The 20,187-nt window shown below is 40.8% G+C and overlaps 1 long non-coding RNA gene across 2 annotated transcripts; it reads left to right on the top strand.

Annotated features, from left to right (window-relative positions):
• Positions 1–2,410: 2,410 nt before the first annotated feature.
• On the top strand, positions 2,411–13,153 carry LOC134810793 (uncharacterized). 2 transcript variants are annotated; one of them, XR_010159380.1, is made up of 6 exons: positions 2,411–2,666; positions 5,600–5,739; positions 6,129–6,193; positions 8,005–8,042; positions 11,988–12,138; positions 12,420–13,153. It is a non-coding gene; the product is annotated as an uncharacterized LOC134810793 (long non-coding RNA). The 2 variants fall into 2 exon arrangements; XR_010159379.1 differs by having other exon boundaries at positions 11,969–12,138.
• The last annotated feature ends 7,034 nt before the right edge of the window (positions 13,154–20,187 follow it).

Below are 20,187 nucleotides of genomic sequence, written 5' to 3'. Positions count from 1 at the left end.
ATTATAGTCAAAGAGGGTTGTTCTCATTCGGGCAGGGGCGGGGGTCACAAGGTGCTCAGTGGGGGAGCTTCTGAGCAAGGAGAAGGAATTTCACAAGGTTAATCACTCAGTTAAGGTGGGGCAGAAACAAATCACAATGGTGGAATGTCATCAGTTAAGGCAGGAACCGGCCTTTTTCACTTCTTTCGTGATTCTTCACTTGCTTCAAGCCATCTGGAGGTATACGTGCAGGTCACAGGGGACATGATGGCTTAGCTTGGGCTCAGAGGCCTGACAGTTATGGTGCTGGTGGTTGCTTGACATAAATGAGCTAACATAGGCAGTTAAACTATTTGCTATAAAAGCTTTTGTTTTAATGAATACTTGATATACACAAAGTCAAAGCACGCAGTGCTACTGATCTTTACCTTATTTTCACAAATTCTTTCCGGAATGTTATAAAAGGATCACTGAATTTATGAGTAATTAGGTTAGAAGAACTTTAGGGTTCCTTGGAGCTTAAAAATTCCATGATTGGCATCGTAACACTGTGGTTACATCCTGTGGCCCAGTCATCCCAAACGGAAACATTAGGCTGTCTGGTCTTTTCCCAGTATACTTCACAGAAACCTACTCATCTTTCTTACCAAGTTTTTCTAGATCACATTTTACCCTGAGAACTGGCAGTTTCTCCTTCATGCTTCTATACTTATTACTAGCATATTAATTATAACACTTTACTACTCTTAAATTGTATGTCCCTCCGTTATATAAAACAGGGGTCAGCAAACTACAGCCCAGGGGCAAAACGCAGTCCACCACCTGTTTCTGTAAATACAATTTTGTGGGAAGACAGTCGCATCAGTTCATTTATGTATTTTCTAAGGCTGCTTTTGTACTAAACAGATGAAGTTGAGTGCTTGTAACAGAGAATATTGTAAATATTGTAAAATATTTACAATCCAGTCCTTTACAGAAAATGCTTGCTGACTCCTGATATAGAGGGTTCTTTAGAAGAAATAAACAGGACATATTCTTTTTCTGTATCCTCAATACTTAGCAAAGCACCTGGAATAAGGGATATACTCAATAAATATTTGTTGTATGGATGAGTGAGACATACAATTACACTACTATCATTATCCTTCTCATCACATTGTACATCCAGTTATAGATTGCTGTAAATTTTTTTTAATGTTTTAAGATAATCAAAGATGTTTCCAGGAAGGGAAGCCTAACTCACTGAATTAGTTTTGTTGGAAACTTTGAAGACTGAATATTAAGTAATGGAGTTAGGCCTGATGGTCTCCAGAAAGCAAGAAGAATGTAAACAACATAAGAGATGGGGTCAGTACATGCAGAATGAATAGGGCATTTTCATTCTTTCTCAGGCCCCCATCTTTTTTTCACTCAGGAATTAATAATTATACACACTACAACTTGATTTCTACCTGTTTATCCTCAAGAGAATAAAAGAGGAGAGGGAGAATTTTAAGAGAGGATCATGTGATACCACCATTAGCAAAACACCTTCTAAATGATAGACTACTGTAGTAGATTTCATGATCAGATTTATGGGTTTGTTTTTTTTTCCTACAGAAATCCAGAAGTGTCATCTAAACTAATAAAGCCTTCTATTTATCAACACATTTTTCTATTTAGTGTCCTGACTTCTGAAGAAATGCAGACACAGGCATAGGAACTTGTCAGTATTTTACTGCTTGTTTGTCCGTTTGGAACACAAACAATAAAAGGAATTAAAATATAAACATCAACTGTATTTTGCTCTATGGAACTAAAATCTCCAAGCTCCCAATGCCAATAATGTTGACATAATTAGATAATAATTAAAACAATTTTAGAATTAAAATATGCTGGCTTCTTTGTTGATTGCAAAGATTATATTTTGCACAAACAAGATAGATGGAAACTATTCCTTTTAAGTTCATAAATCACAAAATTGAAAGTCAATTTATTAATAAAAACCCAGCTCAATCTCTGCAGAAAATCACCTACCTCCTAGATACAGATGTATAATACTGTTCTACCACTTATACATCAAGATAGAGATTATAAAGATTATAGTCAACATTATCAAGTAAATGGATCCATGGAGGTCCAAATGTTTAAAGCTCCAAGTTTTGAGGATAAACAGAGGCAAAATTATTCCTCAGAAAAAAAAGGCTCATGACTACACTGAGTCCTCTTCTGACTCCTTAGTAATGACTTAGGGACTGTGGTAGATTATTTGCAAAGATGACCACAAAGTCCCTTTCTTATTAAACATGTGACTCTAGCTTTGCCACCTCTCTCTCATTGAGTAGTCTATTTCCCCCGTCTTGAATCTGGGCTGGGTTTGTGACCTCTCTGATTAATGGAATGTGGTGGAAGTGATGCTGTATGACTTCCAAACCTTTACCTGAAAAGATCTTCTACCTTCTACCCTTGCTGCCTTGGAACCTGGGACCACCATGCTGTGAAGACTCCAGGGACATGAGGCCATGTGGAGAGAGTCCCAACCATTACAACCATCCCAGCCATTCAGCCTGATCCCCCACACTGAGTCTGTTATTGGTGTTCTTGTACTCTCCCAGGATAGAAATCAAGAGAGATCACCAGCCACAGCAGCAAAGAAAAAGAGAAAGCTTCATTTAGCTGGTGCACAGGGAAAGGCAGCACCATGGAAGGTAAACAGAGGGCTGTGTCCTGAGCGTAGACTATGTGTTAGTTTTATAGGGCCTATTCTACAGAAAACGATTTCATTGGGGCATGGATAGGAGGGATTTCTCTAGCACTTGCACAGTGGCTTTACATGCTTCTTCATACAATTCATGTAACATTAACATTTTAAACCTCCACCTCTGAGTATGATTTTTAGCATTAAAATGAGAAAAAAGATCACTGTGAGTTGAAGCTTAAGCCTAGCTGTGCATTCAGGTCCTCGGTGAAGTCCCTAGCCCCAAAACCAGGAACTTGTGGTTAATAGTTTCTTGGGCCTTTGATGCTGATTGGCTGTAGATGAAGTAAGATACAGATTGAGTTAAGGGGCCTTTGTTCTTTTTCTCCAGACAATATCAAAACAGAAAACCAGCCAGCTCGTCTGTCTCAACTGTAGCTCATGTATGAACTAGGCAATTACAGCAAAAGAACTACCCAATCAATATAAGCAATAATTTGTTGACATTTTCAGATACCATGGCTTGGGTTGGTTTGTTATGCAGCAAGAGATAACTATTACAAAGCACAAGAATATTACAGAAAATACAGAGAAGGACTTTACCATTTACTCAATGATTATCCAGTAACAGTTGTGGAAGCAACAGCAACACTCATTTTTACTGTTCTATATTCACGTTATTTTTAAGTCCCAAAATATCATTATTCTTATTGGTACCATGTTATATTTTCTGTATATTGAGAAATCTAAAACCCAAATTATGTATGCCATGAGCCTTACCCACAGAATCAATGCTACAGTAATGTTTTGATTCCAAGAAATTTGCCCTCATTTTGAAAGTATTCTGAACATATCAAATAAATAGATCCATGGATCCTTCATGTGTTTAAAATCTTTTTGGGTTATCTTACTATTTTAATTTCCATTTCTTAGGTTAATTGGGAATCTTTCATGTTTATAATTCATTTTTATTTCCCCAGAGTTAATTTGGGCCACCATCAATTCCAAGGTCTCTGATGGAGTGGTTTTAGCATGGAGGTGGGAGAGAATACTGAAAGCAGGAGGGAAAATATGTTTGGGGTGTTAGGAGAGGAGGAACATGGAGATGAAGTTTCTTGGGCCCAATTCTCAAACTTCTCATGAGGCCCAAAATTTTCCTTTATTCCAGAGCTGAATTCCCTCAGGGCCCTTCTGCTTCACTTGCTTTTTTTTCTTTGTATAACTTCAACTTCTATTTTAGATTCAGAAGTTACACGTATAGGTTTGTTACATGGGTATGTTGTTTGGAATACCGATCCTGTTACCCAGGTGATGAGCATAGTACCCAATAGGTAGTTTTTCAACTCACACCCTCCTCCTTCCCTTCCTTCTCTAGTAGTCCCCATGTCTATTGTTCCCATCTTTATGTCCATGTGTACCCAATGTCTAGCCCTCAGATGTAAGTGAGAATATGCGGTATTTGATTTTCTGTTCCTCTGTTAATTTGCTTAGGATTACCCAAAGGAAAACTAATTGTTCTACCAAAAAGACACATGTACTTGTATGTTCATCACAGCACTATCCACAAACCAAAGATGGAATCAAACTACATGCCCATCAACAGTGAATGGTTAAAGAAAGTGTGGTAAAAATTAGCCGGGCATGGTGGTGGGCACCTGTAGTCCCAGCTACTCAGGAGGCTGAGGCAGGAGAATGGTGTGAACCTGGGAGGCGGAGCTTGCAGTGAGCGGAGACAGTGCCACTGCACTCCAGTCTGGGCAACAGAGCAAGACTCTGTCTCAAAGAAAAAAAAAAGAAAAAGAAAAAAGAAAGTGTGGTACATATACGCCATAGAATACTACACAGCCATTAAAAAGAGCAAAATCATGTCCTTTCACTTGGTTTTTCCTGTTAGAGACTGGTTCTGGTTTTTAGGGCCTCGCTCATTCCTCCTTTAATAATATTTATCTTAACCAAAACACGCTTCCTTGGTCATCCTCCCTGACGAAGCTCTGCTCACTCAGGGGACTCAGGCCTCAAAGACTGTGCCCTGGACAGACTCCTTATCAAGTGCAATAGTAAATGAGAAATCGCAGTTGAAAATGATGGCGATTCTATTTGATTTTTTTCTTGTGCTATTTTAGTATTGGATAAATAAATACGAAAATACTGAAGTGCTTATTTTGCTCCAATATTGAAATCACAATGTGAGAGCTTGTTCACTACTGCCAAGAGCTGAGTTTAATTTTGATTTCAAGATTTACCACTTCCATAGTCCTCTAGCTCACCTCTTGATGCAGCCTCTGGCTTGTTTCCTCACCAGTCAGCTACACTACCACTGATCACCATTTCATAATTAATCCTTTGAGGGATCCATGGCCTTCATTCAGCCTCACCTGTGGGAAGGGACATTTCCATTATTACTGGCTGAGGCATGAGCAAATCTTCCAGGCTCTGTGAGGCCCCTCTGTGACCTTTGACTTCATGTCATTTGGGTTTATGCAGCATTCTTACTTCTGCTTGGCCAAGAGTGTCTCAGTGTGTCTTTTATCCCTACAGCCCCATCAGACCCCAAAATAATAGTAGCAATTACTTTTTGAGCACTTACTATGCACAAGTTACTGTTATAAGAATTTTGTAAGCATTCATTAAATGGTCACATTATCATCATCATCATCTTGTTGTTACCCCTTAAGTCCTGTGGCGATATGTTTAGTCACTACTCTCGATAATATGAAGCAACTTAACACCAATTTTTTCCTGTCTTGGGGCTTTATCCAAATTTCCAAATACTTATTACAGAAGCTTAAGAAATATTTTATCTCTTCCACAGCTTTGTAGAGAATTGCAACACACATTAGCATAGTAAATCTTGATAAGTTTATAATTATTTTTGAAACTTATTTAATCTTATTTAATCCAATATTTCCTAACATTATTAACTGTGGAAACTTTCTCCTGTAGTAGTTAACAGTTCTGCAGAACATTTTAGAAATGGTAACGTAAGTATAAACAACAAAACAGTGAGATTCTGATACCAACTTCCAGTTCCTCCTCACCAAGACTTTGTGAAAACTCTTCAGCTCATCTGGCAAAACGAACAGGTTATGTTCTGGTTCCTTCTGGATGTTCTTTTTAATATCTCACACTTTTCCAGGCTTTTGCTGGTCTGTAATTGAAAGTCACTTTTTCCTATGGAGGCCCTTAATCTTATGTTTCTGTATAACTTATTAAAAGGTTATTTTAAGGGCATGAACGAGAGGCCTCTTAAAGTCTCACTCTTCTTACTGCCCAGAGGTAGCTGGGCTCTGTTTGTTGTATGCTGCCTCTTTTTTTCTAATTAGAGTGATCTGTTTGTTATCTACTGTCTGGGTCCTGGCTGATCTGTTTTCTCTCTTTGTGAAGCAGGGAGGGTGGAGTTTTTAAATATCCTTTTGGCAGGAAGCATAACTTTCTGATATGAATCTAAACTGGGAAATCAATCTCTCCTCAGGCAAAGACGCAGATACCAGGACACTTCCTTTTGAACACTTGGCTGCAGAAGCTAAGAGACATGGGGTAAGGAGATGAGAGATCTATTCCCAATACTCCTAATGATTTTCTTCTGCACTTAAGAACAGAATATCTGGGAAAACATGTTATATGTATGAAGTTCTTCATTGTCCAACAGCAATCTCATAGATACAGGTCAAACCAATATCTAAAGACACTGGTGCTTGATAGAGACTGCCAGAACAAAAAACCAGGAGAACCATTACAAAGTCATTTAACAAAAATAGCTCCTGGCATTTTAATCTTACTCTGTGATTCTGGTGGTAGTCAATTTCACACTATTTTGATTTATTTAGCACTGAGAATGGTACTGCCTATATGTAGATCTGAGCTAGCTGACATTTCCTAAAGGAATACAAAATCGCAAAAGAAAAAATGTGTATGATTATTATTATTATTTGTATTAACCACTTGAGGTATTCTTCTAAAATAACATTCTAAGATAGCATTGCCCAAAAGAAGTTTCTGAAATGATGGAAATGTTCTGTAATCTGCACTGTCCAATATGGTAGCCAACAGCCACATGTAGCTATTAAGCATTTAAAATTTGGCTAGTGTGGTGAAAGAGCTGAATTTTAAATTTCATTTAATTTTCATTCAGTTTAAATTTAAATAGCTACATTTGTCTAGTGGCTACTGTACTGAGCTGTGCAGCTCTAAGAAGCTTGCTGTATAGTTAGCCAACAGAAGTATCAAATCAAAAGGATCTTTGCTTGTGTTTTCCGAAATTAAGTGAAAAACACACAAATCATAATCTGTAGTCTGCCATCTATGTTTCTATTTATGGTAATGTTTATGTGTGAGTTAGTCATGTAAGAGACATAGCAATGTAGGCCATTAAACATATTGAGTCTCTAGGAGGCACCATGCCTGGTACTAGGTGCAGGAGAAGATAGCAGAAATCACACTAGACAAGGTTGTGAAAAGTAATTTATAGTATCTGGGATAAATTGATCATGGAATAAGAAACAAAACAAACAATTAGGCAAAATAGTAATTAATGCACTAAAGGAGAATGTTAAGTATTCACAAGCCAAAATATTTAAATGAGTTGGGTTTTCTTTTACTGACAACAAAACAAACAAGAAAACATAAAGCTGGTAAGGAAATCTTAATCTCGGACTTGTTTGGTGATGATCTCTTGTTACTTTTCTTCTGCCTAACACCAGAGTTCAGCATCCAGATCTCGACTGAATACATTCTGAGTCCTAGTGGATTCAGAAGCTTAAGCATTCAACAAAAATAATGCATTCCCAAATACTCCTAAAACTTAACTTTAGTCTGGGTTGGCCCGGGTTTAACTTTTAGTCATTTTTTTTTTGTAACTTTAGCACACGGCAAAACAAAATTGAAATGTCAATAAAAAAATATACTGCCAAATACATTGGAACATTAAAAAGGCCACAGGGGAGATTTTGACAACTAGTGATAAGTTAAATTTAAAGTGACATAAGTACATACAGTTGGCTAAAGTAAGTATAATTTACTTGTCAATATAACAGCCTTTAAAAAGATCACAAAATCAGGAGGTTATAAACCATTACATGAAGATTGAGTTATAATATTCTTTCCAAACATTAGCAAAGTAAATTGAACTGGATGAAGCAAAGAAATGTACAGATGAAAAAAAAAAAGGTGAAGGAAAAGTAAAATGTAATACAGGAGGAATAAAGTAGTCGAAAAAATTAGAGTGAAATAGCCAGACTCCAGAGGGAAATGGATTCTTTAATGTGATATATCCATAATCTGATTTTGGTCTTAAATGCAAAGTAAAACTATGAAAAAAGCATTGATATCATAATGTGTTCTCTTTGCAGATATGCGAATTGATTCTTACATGATATGAGAGATATAGGTGAGTCAAAAGACTGCAGAGCTTCCAATTTTATCTCCTCAGCCAGTTATTAACCACTCATTTTTTGAAAGTCCAACATTAAATGGATACCAAAAACCTAGTTTCATTCATTTTGCTCTGAATGACATTTTATAAGTTTAAAGTTCTCTAGCTTCAAGTATTTTTCTTATGCTTTAGTCTAAACATTATTTGATTTTACTTTATCTTATTAAATTATCTTAGTACACCCCTTAATGTATGTATGTTAAAATGTTTAGAAGAATCACTTAATTTCTTCGTTAATCTATTTTCTGTTTTAAAAAAGCCTTAACACATTTTATTTATTTTCCCACTCAGACTTTGTCTCAAATTATTCCTTCATTATCTTTTACTCTCTGATATGTAAGACACTGACTATAATTTTTTTAATCATTTTAAGTTAGTCCTGTTCTACATATGCAAAATGATGTGGGAACTTGACATCCCATACTGCCTTAAATACTCAAGATTTATTTGAGTTGTTTGTCTATCTTCAGCAATTGCCTCAGTTTACCCTACCCATTTCTTGGTTACCTGAAACCCTCCAACAAGCATCCCTACAGACAGATTGCTTGGTCAGGGGTGCCCTGAATTAAGTTAGATGTATTTGCCTACCCAGTCTCCAACGCATGAGAAGATGACATATGATTCTCATCTTACAAAAGAAGGAGTGATGTCAGTCCAGGTTGTCATGAGTTGAGTCTGGATGTAAAACTTGAAGTGATTCTGGAACATAGAGATAAGCTATCTCTGACCTTGAAGACATGCAACTTTTGAGTAAATTACTCAGCTACGGAGATCACGGCAGGCATGAACTACAGGTGGCTAATAGCCTATATAATTTTGGTGTATATACAAATTATTGTTATTTATAGGGAACTGTAAAAAAAATACCAAAAACATTTTTGTTTTTTATGGGTTTTTTTGGTTTTGTTTTTTGGCTTTTTTTGAGACAGAGTCTTGCTCTGTCACCCAGGCTGGAGTGCAGTGGCGCAATCTCGGCTCACTGCAAGCTCCACCTCCCGGGTTCACACCATTCTCCTGCCTCAGCCTCCCAAGTAGCTGGGACTACAGGCACCTGCCATCATGCCCAGCTAATTTTTTTGTATTTTTAGTAGAGGCGGGGTTTCACCGTGTTAGCCAGGATGGTCTCGATTTCCTGACCTCATGATCTGCCTGCCTCGGCCTCCCAAAGTGCTGGGATTACAGGCGTGAGCCACCGTGCCCAGCCACTTATGTTTTTCTTTTTTTAAAAAAAACTCTAAATGTGTTGGGTGTTGGTATAATTTGTATTATGGGTTTCTTAGGTTTTTATGTTCACACTTTATAGCCTGGAATCCCTAAAACATACAATATTATATAAACTTAGCTCTATGTATAAACTATCATTACTCAACTACTTGAAAATATTTTAAATTGTGATGGCTTTCATTTTGGTCTTTTCTCAAAGGAGATTCAAATGTAATTTTTTCCTATGCCAATCTTTGGGCATTTTAGCATTGCTGCCTTATAAGAACTTCCTTCCTCTTAACTGGCTATAAATTATTAGCCTATTAATTGGACATTACAAAGTAAATAAATTTCTTTAGTTAAAAATATAAATCTTGTTGAAACACAGACACGAGAATGATTCATTTGAATACTGCTAACAATTGCCCCTTCCACACACACATTGAAAGCTATGTCCTTACTCTCCAAGTTAAATGTGAGTGATAATTAAAATGTAATATTAAAAGTTTATCAAAACTTATATTTCTGTAAAGCATTTACGCCCCATACACCAGAAGACTATATAACTAAAGTGGCATATATTTCACACATTATGATAGAAATCTATTTTTTCAGGTATCAGTAGAAAACTGCAAATGTATACTTTATACAAATGTAAATTAAAATTATAGCCATTCTTTCACCACAGGAAAAACGTCGGAAGGATATTTTCAATCGTGAAGTGTGTAGGTACACTCATTAACCCATGGGAATTAACCATCTGGCACATTATATCCTTACAGGTTTGAAAGAAAAATAAGTCCTTCTCAACAAAACACTTTCCATTCACTATGCAGAACAGTCATTAATTAAACACTCACTGTTGAGTTGAAACACAAGGAAATAAGATCTGTGGCACAGAAGCAGGTCACCCTTAAAAAGTTATTAGAGCCCCAGTGACATTGATAAAAGACCACTTAACAACTTTTTGCCAAACCAAAGACTCAATAATTAAAAAAGACATCTGTGTACAAAAAAGTGATTCCAATCCTGGGCATCTGCAGTAGTTTACATTCCAGGTCTGTTTATCTATACACCTATAATAACATTCCATAGATTAATCACTGCTCCTCCACCCACAGATCTAGTTTTGGAAGATGATGGTACATTGAATAAACCTGAAATGCACCTGTGCTGACATGCAGTCCAATTTCATTAGTCTCTGTGATACTACAGAACCACCAAAACAGCAACCCAAGACCTTCTTACCCCAAATAAATGGGACAAGTAGTTAGATGTTAAGAACAAAAATGTTGGTAAAAGTAAAATTATTTACCCTAATATTCCCACACTAAGACAGTACACTATAACTTCAAGCAATGTAAATTATATATACCTTGTTAACAAAGAATCATAAAAACTAAACATTTGTTCTCTTACAAAATCAATTCTTATCACTCTGTTAGGGGATCATAGTAGTACAGGAGGATGTCTTCATCTGTTGAGTAAGCATTACTTGAGTGCCTCCTATGGATTCACATTTCTATTTGAGGCTTAACAAAACACAAAATAAGTAAAGGATGTTGCTCAGGAATTCAGACTGTAATTAGGGCAAAAAGCTACACACACATGAGTCAACTTGTAAATAATTCTTAGGCTGCAGGTATGTTTATAAGATTATTCTGGAAAAATCTTAAAACGACTGTCAAGTAAATTTAATCAAAAAATGTTTCTTGTACCAGGTAAAACTTAATATATGAGTTTGAAAGAAACGGAGGCTTTGGATTGGAGGGGAAGAAATGGAAAAACATTACCAAAGAAGGAGAAATGACAGGAGGGAGGGGAGAAGAAAATGTTTCCTTGCTAGAATAGAAGGCCCCATGAGAAAGCAGTGAGGGATGAATTGTGAAAGATACAATGGGGCTAATGGAGATATCGAACATTGGATATTGAAGTATAGGGTTTGAAGCAATAGGAAGATACTCTACATTTTTCTTTTTCAGAAAACAGAAATACTTAATCCTTTTTCCACAAATTAGAACTTGCTTTATCCTCAGAGCATAGCTTGATATGCATACATACACACTTAACAATTTGTTTCACAAAGTGTTAGTTAGACTGGTATTGCAGTGCAGCACTTGGGAGCAGATCATTGCAGGAGAAAAAGATGTGAAAAAAGCCACACTTCTGACTGGTCATCTGGAAAGTCAACATTTTTCTAATTCTATCTTGTTACTTATTATTCCAAATTATTCTTTATCATAATCTTTCTTTTCAGGGGAGAGAATTATTATGAGAAGTGCCGCCATGAATTTTTCTTTCCCACCATCAGTGCAAGAGCCCAAAATGTTCTCAATCAAACCCACTCACCCACTTCCAGAAACATGTCAACGAGGGTGATCAATCCATCTCCTGAAATTTCCGTTTCTCCCAATACGCTGTGCTGCCAAATTCTCTGAAGTCCCTGAACCTCAAAATTCCAAGTATCAAAGTCAGTGCCAGGAGTCAAACCTGAAAGATAAAAGCAGAGAAGTTCCCCTCTGCCAGCCCTGGGTTTCCTCTTCTCAATAATAATAATTATAATAACAATAATTTTTTAAAAATCCTAGTTCCCTGTAATTATGGAAAAGAAAAACTTTTTGCCAAGATCGTCTCCTCCCCTTTCCACATTCCCGTGCCCCCATCCGTCTGCCAACAAGGTCTTCTCTCCCACCTGAGGGCTGGACCACACGTGATTCCCGTGGCACGCTGCTTCTGAGCACTCTACAGCCGCCCTCTAGCCAAACCCAGCACCGGTCAGATGGGGAGAAACCAGAGATAGGAAGGTGCTCGCACGCGGGAGGTCACAGTGGAGCCTCCGTGAGAACCTGTGAGTGACCTCCAGGGCATCCTAATTCTTGATCACTCATCACTGCCTCATTTCTATCCCTCTCCCCAACCCTGACCTTCGACACTGGGGGATCTGAGTGAAGGGGGACCTGCCTGGAATCAGGGCCCAGGAGAGGAGGGGAGAAGGAGGCTCTTTCGCAGTCAGTCAGTGATTCAATCTCAGCTTGTCGAAGGACTACACTGGAGGCTTTCCACCACTACCCCAGTCGGTTCCAACAAAGGTAAAAAATGAATGTTCCTGATTTTCTTGTGTAATTCCAGTCACCAGAAGAAGGTTACAGGCCATGAACTGCAGACTCAGGAAGATAAATTGGCAAAGCAGCACTGTGATGGAAGAGCTCCTGGCAGCAATGTAAATACTGGAGCCCAGTAGAAAGAGTCTAAGTCGAGGAGGCATGAGGACAAGATGATCGGTAATTGCCATTGATTGCATGGGTGAGATCTCACCATTCCCATACATTCACAGAGCAACCCACAGAGTGAACTATATACCAAGTGAGCAGAGGATAAAGTAGGATGATCACAGGAAGGGTAAACAGGCCCCTCCCTAACCTGGAGAACCCTCACAACATTTGCTCAGCAATTTATGACAAGTCTGCTTTTTATCCTGCTGTAGATACCTAAATGAGCCCAGTATCCCAGTTAAGTCCTGAACCTCCAAAATTCATGTAGGCTCATATGCCATCCTATTGACATTACTGCTCTTTTGCTGGTTCCCCCACATCATCTCTCCAATTTGTATGACTATCCCACACGCCACAACCATTTTTAGTTTTTATGTTAGCTCTCATTCTAACCGGCTCTGTGGATTAATGTTTTAATTTTGATCTTACCACCCCAATTCCTACCTCAAAGCCTTTCTCCTAGTTGGAATCTAGCCTCAAGTCCGAAGTGCCATGCACCCTTGAGATTCACATCCTTGTCTATTTTGTGTCCAATTATATCTTCTATTCATTTGAATTCACGTGAATAATTAAAATCAGAATTTGAACGGTCTCTGCTACTAAATCTACTTTTTAAAGTATATGTAGTTCAGGAATCACTCTAACGTCCTATGTACTCAAACTAGAGAAGTCTTATACTCTTTCCGGAGCCAAATGTATTAGACCACAAAGCCTTTGGCAAAGCCCTTGGCTTTTGCAATTCAGACTAGTACCTGCGACAGTTCCTTTGCAAGTTAAGATTTGGAGAGTTTACTAAACACATGAAAGACTGAAATTATCTCCATAGCCACTTCCTTAATACTCCATTCTGTGTTACTCTGAAAGACAGTTTCTTTAAGTCCAAATTTCTAAGGAAAGATTCTTTGCGCAAGACATTCCTCTAGCACTTCATGCTTTTCCTTGGAGAATTTTCTCAAACACTTATAAGACCAAGTACGGTTTATAAGGCCAGCTACTTTTCAGATATTGAAATCCCTCAAGCCTTAACCCCAGGTGGTATGGCCATAAGCACAAATTTTCAGGAGAGTCATGAATTTTTAATAATTTTTTTGGTATCAGTAGGCTTCTGCTCTTTTTCTTAGCTTGTTCATTTTCCCACTCACATTTGTATGCCATCTCTTCAATTCCAGTTTCAAAACAAGACAGCAAAACTTTTGAAAACAGAGTTAAGAACATTTGACCACTTGGTACACAGAACAGAGTAGCAATAGCCTCTCCCCATCCCCTTGGTTAAACATCCCAGACCAGAAATAAATGTTAAAATCTCAAATACAGAGATAGAATTCTACTTGGTGTCAGCTGTTCCAGAGTAGCTTTAAAAGGCCGGGCTCGGAATACCACATTAGACACAGGAATTCTGAAGGCTGAGAACCTAGTCCCATTTATTAGTTCTTTCATCCAACCTCCACTAACCAGCACTGGCTCTTACTATTCCATTCCACCATAGAGGCTATAAAGATAAATAAGGTTTTGTGCCTGCCAGATATATTTCTTCTTGGCTTAAAGAGAGACATATTGCTGTCGTGCATACAGCTTATCTAGTGAATACAATTTTCCCATCTACTTTTATTCATCTTCAGGTCCTCTCAGTTTCTGCCTAAAGTTTTACCTATATTAACTCTAGTACCTTGGTCTATAGAGGGTACCCTACAAGTGTCTGTCAAATGAATGGAAATGCAAAGGACCAAATGAACATACTATGTGCCAGTTACTAGGTGAACAAGAAAGACATGGTCCTGACCACATCTTACAGTTTGCAGAGATTACAATGGAATAAACAAGTACTTGTGAGAGGTGACAACGTGCTAGCAGCCCTTGCTCACTCTCGGTGCCTCCTCGGCCTTGGCGTCCACTCTGGCCATGCTCAAGGAGCCCTTCAGCCCACCGCTGCACTGTGGGGGCCCCTCTCCGGGGCTGGCCGAGGCTGGAGCCGGCTCCCTCTGCTCGTGGAGAGGTGTGGAGGGAGAGGAGCAGGCAGGAGCCGGGGCTGCGTGTGGTTCTCGTGGCCTGGCACGGGTTCCGGGTGGGTGCAGGCGGGCCACGCACTCGGGCTGGCCGGGGCCTGCTGGGCTTGATCAGGGGACGAGCTCCCTCTGGGCTGCCAGCTGCTGGGCTTGATCAGGGGATGAGCTCCCTCTGGGCTGCCAGAGTGCCCGGGCTAGGTGCCGCAAAGTCCTGCAGCAATTGCCATTGAGAGGTGAAGCTGGCTGGGCTTCTGGGTCGGGTGGAGACTTGGAGAACTTTTGTGTCTAGCTAAAGGATAGGAAACGCACCAATCAGCACTCTGTGTCTAGCTAAAAGTTTGTAAACACACCAATCAACACTCTGCCAAAATGGACAGATCAGCTCTCTGTAAAACTGACCAACCAGCTCTCTGTAAAGTGGACCAATCAGCTCTCTGTAAAATGGACCAATCAGCAGGATGTGGGTGGGGCCAGATAAGGGAATAAAAGCAGGCCACCGAGCCAGCACAGCAATCCCTTGGGTCCCCTTCCACACTGTGGAAGCTTTGTTCTTTCACTGTTTGCAATAATCTTGCTGCTGCTCACTCTTTGGGTCTGCGCTGCATTTAAGAGCTATAACACTCACCGTGAAGGTCTGCAGCTTCACTCCTGAGGCCAGTGAGACCATGAACCCACCAGAAGGAATGAACAACTCCAGACATGCTAACTTTATGGGCTGTAACACTCACCGCGAAGGTCTGCACCTTCACTCCTGAGGCCAGTGAGACCACAAACCCACCAGAAGCAACCAACAACTCCAGACGTGCTGCCTTTAAGAGCTGTAACACTCACCGTGAAGGTCTCCAGCTTCACTCCTGAAGTCAGCGAGATCACGAACCCACCAGAAGGAATAAACACCAGACACATCTGAACATCTGAAGGAAGAAACTCTGGACATACCATCTTTAAGAACTGTAACACTCACCATGAGGGTCCACGGCCTCATTCTTGAAGTCAGTGAGACTAAGAACCCACCAATTCTGGACACATTTTGGCAACCATGAAGGGACTATTGCCTATCGCCAAGAGGTGAGACTATCGCCAAGTGGTGAGACTATTGCCTATCACCAAGCGGTGAGTACCATCAGACACCTTTTGCTTGCTATTCTGTCCTATTTTTCCTTAGAATTCAGGGGCTAAATATTGGGCACCTGTCGGCCAGTGAAAAGCGACTAGCGCTGCCACCAGACTAAAGACACGGGGTGAGGCTTTCCGGGAAAGGGCTCTCTAACAACCCCCAACTCTTCGGATTTGGGAGCGTTGGTTTGCCTGGAACTAGCTTCCACTTTTCCTGTACTTCTGGGCTGAGCCAAGGGTCGACAAAGAGGAAAGCCATTCAGCTCCGGGGTCCCAACAACAAGTTGGTTGACCCTGCGGCCATGAGCAGAACTCTGAAAGTCATGTCACCCAAGCAAGACTCGCCCATCTATCCTATCTACCCTGACCCTTGTCTCCTGGGTCCTAATGCCTGCCAGATAAACTTCCTCTCGCCTCTCTTCTCCGAGGCTAGTTCCGCTTCTAAAAACCACTCCCTGTCTCTGGTGCTTTTCTAGTTTCTCCTATAAGAATGATTTCTAGTACAAACTCCAGGACTCTGTTACCTTCTTTTGGCACCTGAGCTCGCCAATCAGAAAGACATAATTTTTGCCCAAAGCCCCACCTAGGGGGGACTATCTGGAATTTTAGGATGCCACCTCAGACAAGCAGACCTAACAAAAGCTATTCTTGAAGCTAGGATATGGGGAACCTGATAAATTGTATCCTTCCTATTCATATAAGTGAGGACAAAAGATGTCAGTCTTCCAACCCTGGAGATCCCGTCCTTCCCTCAGGGTATGGCCCTCCACTTCATTTTTGGGGCATAACATCTTTATAGGACAGGGGTAAAGTCCCATTGCTAACAGGAGAATGCTTAGGACTCTAACAGGTTTTCAAGAATGCGTTGGTAAGGGCCACTAAATCCAATTTTTCTTGGTCCTCTTTGTGGTCTAGGAGGACAGGCAAGCGTGCAGGTTTTCGAGAATACATCAGTAAGGGCCACTAAATCCGAACTTCCTTGGTCCTCCTTGTGGTCTGGGAGGAAAAGTAGTGTTTCTGCTGCTGTGTTGATGAGTGCAACTATTCTGATCAGCAGGGTCCAGGGACCATTGCAGGCTCTTGGGCAGGGGTTGCTTCTGCTGCTGTGTCAGTGAGCGCAACTATTCTGATCAGCAGAGTCTAGGGACCATGGTGGGTTCTTGGGCAGGGGGAGAAACAAAACAAACCAAAACCTCGGGCAGTTTTGTCTTTCAGATGGGAAACAGGCATCAACAGTCTCACCCTTTAATGCATCCTAAGCCATTGGGACCAATTTGACCTGCAAACCCTGAAATAGAGGCAGCTCATTTTTTTTCTGCACTAGGGCTTGGCCCCAATATTCTCTCTCTGATGGGGAAAAATGGCCACCTGAGGGAAGTATAAATTACAATACTATCCTGCAGCTTGATCTTTTCTGTAAGAAGGAAAGCAAATGGAGTGAAATACCTTATGTCCAAACTTTCTTTTCATTGAAGGAGAATACACAACTATGCAAAGCTTGCAATTTACATCCCACAGGAGGACCTCTCAGCTTACCCCCATATCCTAGCCTCCCTATAGCTGCCCTTCCTATTAATGATAATCCTGCTCTAATCTCCCCCGCCCAGAAGGAAATAATCAAAGAAATCTCCAAAAGACCACAACCCCCCCCAGGCTATCGGTTATGTCCCCTTCAAGCTGTAGGGGGAGGGGAATTTGGCCCAACCCAGGTACATGTCCCTGTCTCCCTCTCTGATTTAAAGCAGATCAAGGCAGACCTGGGGAAGTTTTCAGATGATCCTGATAGGTACATAGATGTCCTACAGGGTCTAGGGCAAACCTTCGATCTTGCTTGGAGAGATGTCATGCTGTTGATAGATCAAATCCTGGCCTTTAATGAAAAGAATGCTGCTTTAGCTGCAGCCTGAGAGTTTGGATATACCTGATATCTTAATCAAGTAAAAGATAGAATGACAGCCAAAGAAAGGGATAAATTCCCTACTGGTCAGGAAGCCATCTCCAGTATGGATCCCCACTGGGACCTTGACTCAGATCATGGGGACTGGAGTTGTAAACATCTGTTGACCTGTGTTCTAGAAGGATTAAGGAGAATTATGAAAAACCCCATGAATTATTCAATGATGTCCACAATAACTCAGGGAAAGGAAGAAAATCCTTCTGCCTTCCTCGAGCGGATACGGGAGGCCTTAAGAAAATATACTGCCCTGTCACCCGAATAACTCGCACGTCAATTGATTCTAAAAGATAAGTTTATTACCCAATCAGCCACAGATATCAGGAGAAAGCTCCAAAAGCAAGCCCTGGGCCCTGAACAAAATCTGGAGGCATTATTAAACCTCACAAACTCAGTGTTCTATAATAGTGACCAAGAGGAAAAGGCCAGAAAGGAAAAGCGAGATCAGAGAAAGGCTGCAGCTTTAGTCATGGCTTTCAGATAGACAAACCTTGGTGGTTCAGAGAGGACAGAAAATAGAGCAGGCCAATCACCCGGTAGGGCTTGTTATCAGTGTGGTTTACAAGGACACTTTAATAAAGATTGTCCAATGAGAAACAAGCCACCCCCTCGTCCATGTCTGCTATGCCAAGGCAATCACTGGAAGGTGCACTGCCCCAGAGGACAAATGTTCTCTGGGTCAGAAGCCCCCAACCAGATGATCCAACAACAGGACTGAGGGTGCCTGGGGCAAGAGCCAGCTCATGTCATCACCCTCACTGAGCCCCGGGTACATTTAACCTTTGAGGGCCAGGAAATTGACTTCCTCCTGGACACTAGCATGGCCTTCTCAGTGTTAATCTCCTGTCCTGGATGACTGTCCTCAAGGTCCGTTACCATCTGAGGAATTCTGGGACAGCCTGTAACCAGGTATTTCTCCCACCTCCTCAGTTGTAATTGGGAGACTTTGCTCTTTTCACATACCTTTCTTGTTATGCCTGAAAGTCCCACACCCTTATTAGGGATGGATGTATTAGCCAAAGCTGGAGCTATTATCTACATGAATATGGGGAACAACTTACCCATCTTTTGTCCCCTACTTGAGGAGGGAATTGACCCTGAAGTCTGGGCATTGGAAGGACAATTTGGAAGGGCAAAAAATGCCCACCCAATCCAAATCAGGCTAAAAGTTCCCACCACTTTTCCTTATCAAAGGCAATATCCCTTAAGGCCTGAAACTCATAAAGGATTACAGGATATTGTTAAACATTTAAAAGCTCAAGGCTTAGTAAGGAAATGCAGCAGTCCCTGCAACACCCCAATTCTAGGAGTATAAAAACCAGTCAGTGGAAACTAGTGCAAGATCTTAGACTCATCAATGAGGAAGTAATTCCTCTATATCCAGTTGTACCCAACCCCTATACCCTGCTCTGTCAAATACCAGAAGCAGCAGAATGGTTCATGGTTCTGGACCACAAGGATGCCTTATTCTATATTCCCCTGCACTCTGACTCCCAGTTTCTCTTTGCCTTTGAGGATCCCACCGACCACACATCCCAACTTACATGGATGGTCTTGCCCCAAGGGTTTAGGGATAGCCCTCACCTGTTTGGTCAGGCACTGGCCCAAGATCTAGGCCATTTTTCAAGTCCAGGCACTCTGGTCCTTCCATATGTGGATGATTTACTTTTGGCTACCAGTTTGGAAGCCTCATGCCAGCAGGCTACTCTAGATCTCTTGAACTTTCTAGCTAATCAAGGGTACAAGGTATCTAGGTCGAAGGCCCAGCTTTGCCTACAGCAGTTCAAATATCTAGGCCTAATCTTAGCCAGAGGGACCAGGGCCCTCAGCAAGGAACGAATACAGCATATACTGGCTTATCCTCACCCTAAGACATTAAAACAGTTTCAGGGGTTCCTTGGAATCACCAGCTTTTGCCGACTGTGGATCCCCAGATACAGCGAGATAGCCAGGCCCCTCTATACTCTAATCAATGAGACCCAGAAAGCAAATATTCATCTAGTAGAATGGGAACCAGAGGCAAAAACAGCCTTCAAAACCTTAAAGCAGGCCCTAGTACAAGGTCCAGCTTTAAGCCTTCTCACAGGACAAAAATTCTCTTTATACATCACAGAGAGAACAGGGATAGCTCTCGGAGTCCTTACTCAGACTCGTGGAACAACCCCACAACCAGTGGCATACCTAAGTAAGGAAATTGATGTAGTAGCAAAAGGCTGGCCTCACTGTTTATGGGTAGTTGTGGCAGTGGCCATCTTAGTGTCAGAGGCTATCAAAATAATACAAGGAAAAGATCTCACTGTCTGGACTACTCATGATGTAAATGGCATACTAGGTGCCAAAGGAAGTTTGTGGCTATCAGACAACTGCCTACTTAGATATAGGCACTACTCCTTGACAGACTGGTGCTTCAAATATGTACGTGCGTTGCCCTCAACCCTGCCACTTTTCTCCCAGAGGATGGGGAATCAATCGAGCATGACTGCCAACAAATTATAGTCTAGGCTTATGCTGCCCAAGATGATCGCTTAGAAGTCCCCTTACCTAATCCTTAC

The sequence above is a fragment of the Pan troglodytes genome, chromosome 7 (genome assembly GCF_028858775.2).
Source record: "Pan troglodytes isolate AG18354 chromosome 7, NHGRI_mPanTro3-v2.0_pri, whole genome shotgun sequence".
Classification (NCBI taxonomy): Eukaryota; Metazoa; Chordata; class Mammalia; order Primates; family Hominidae; genus Pan; species Pan troglodytes.
This window is presented reverse-complemented; position numbering and strand designations above follow the sequence as displayed.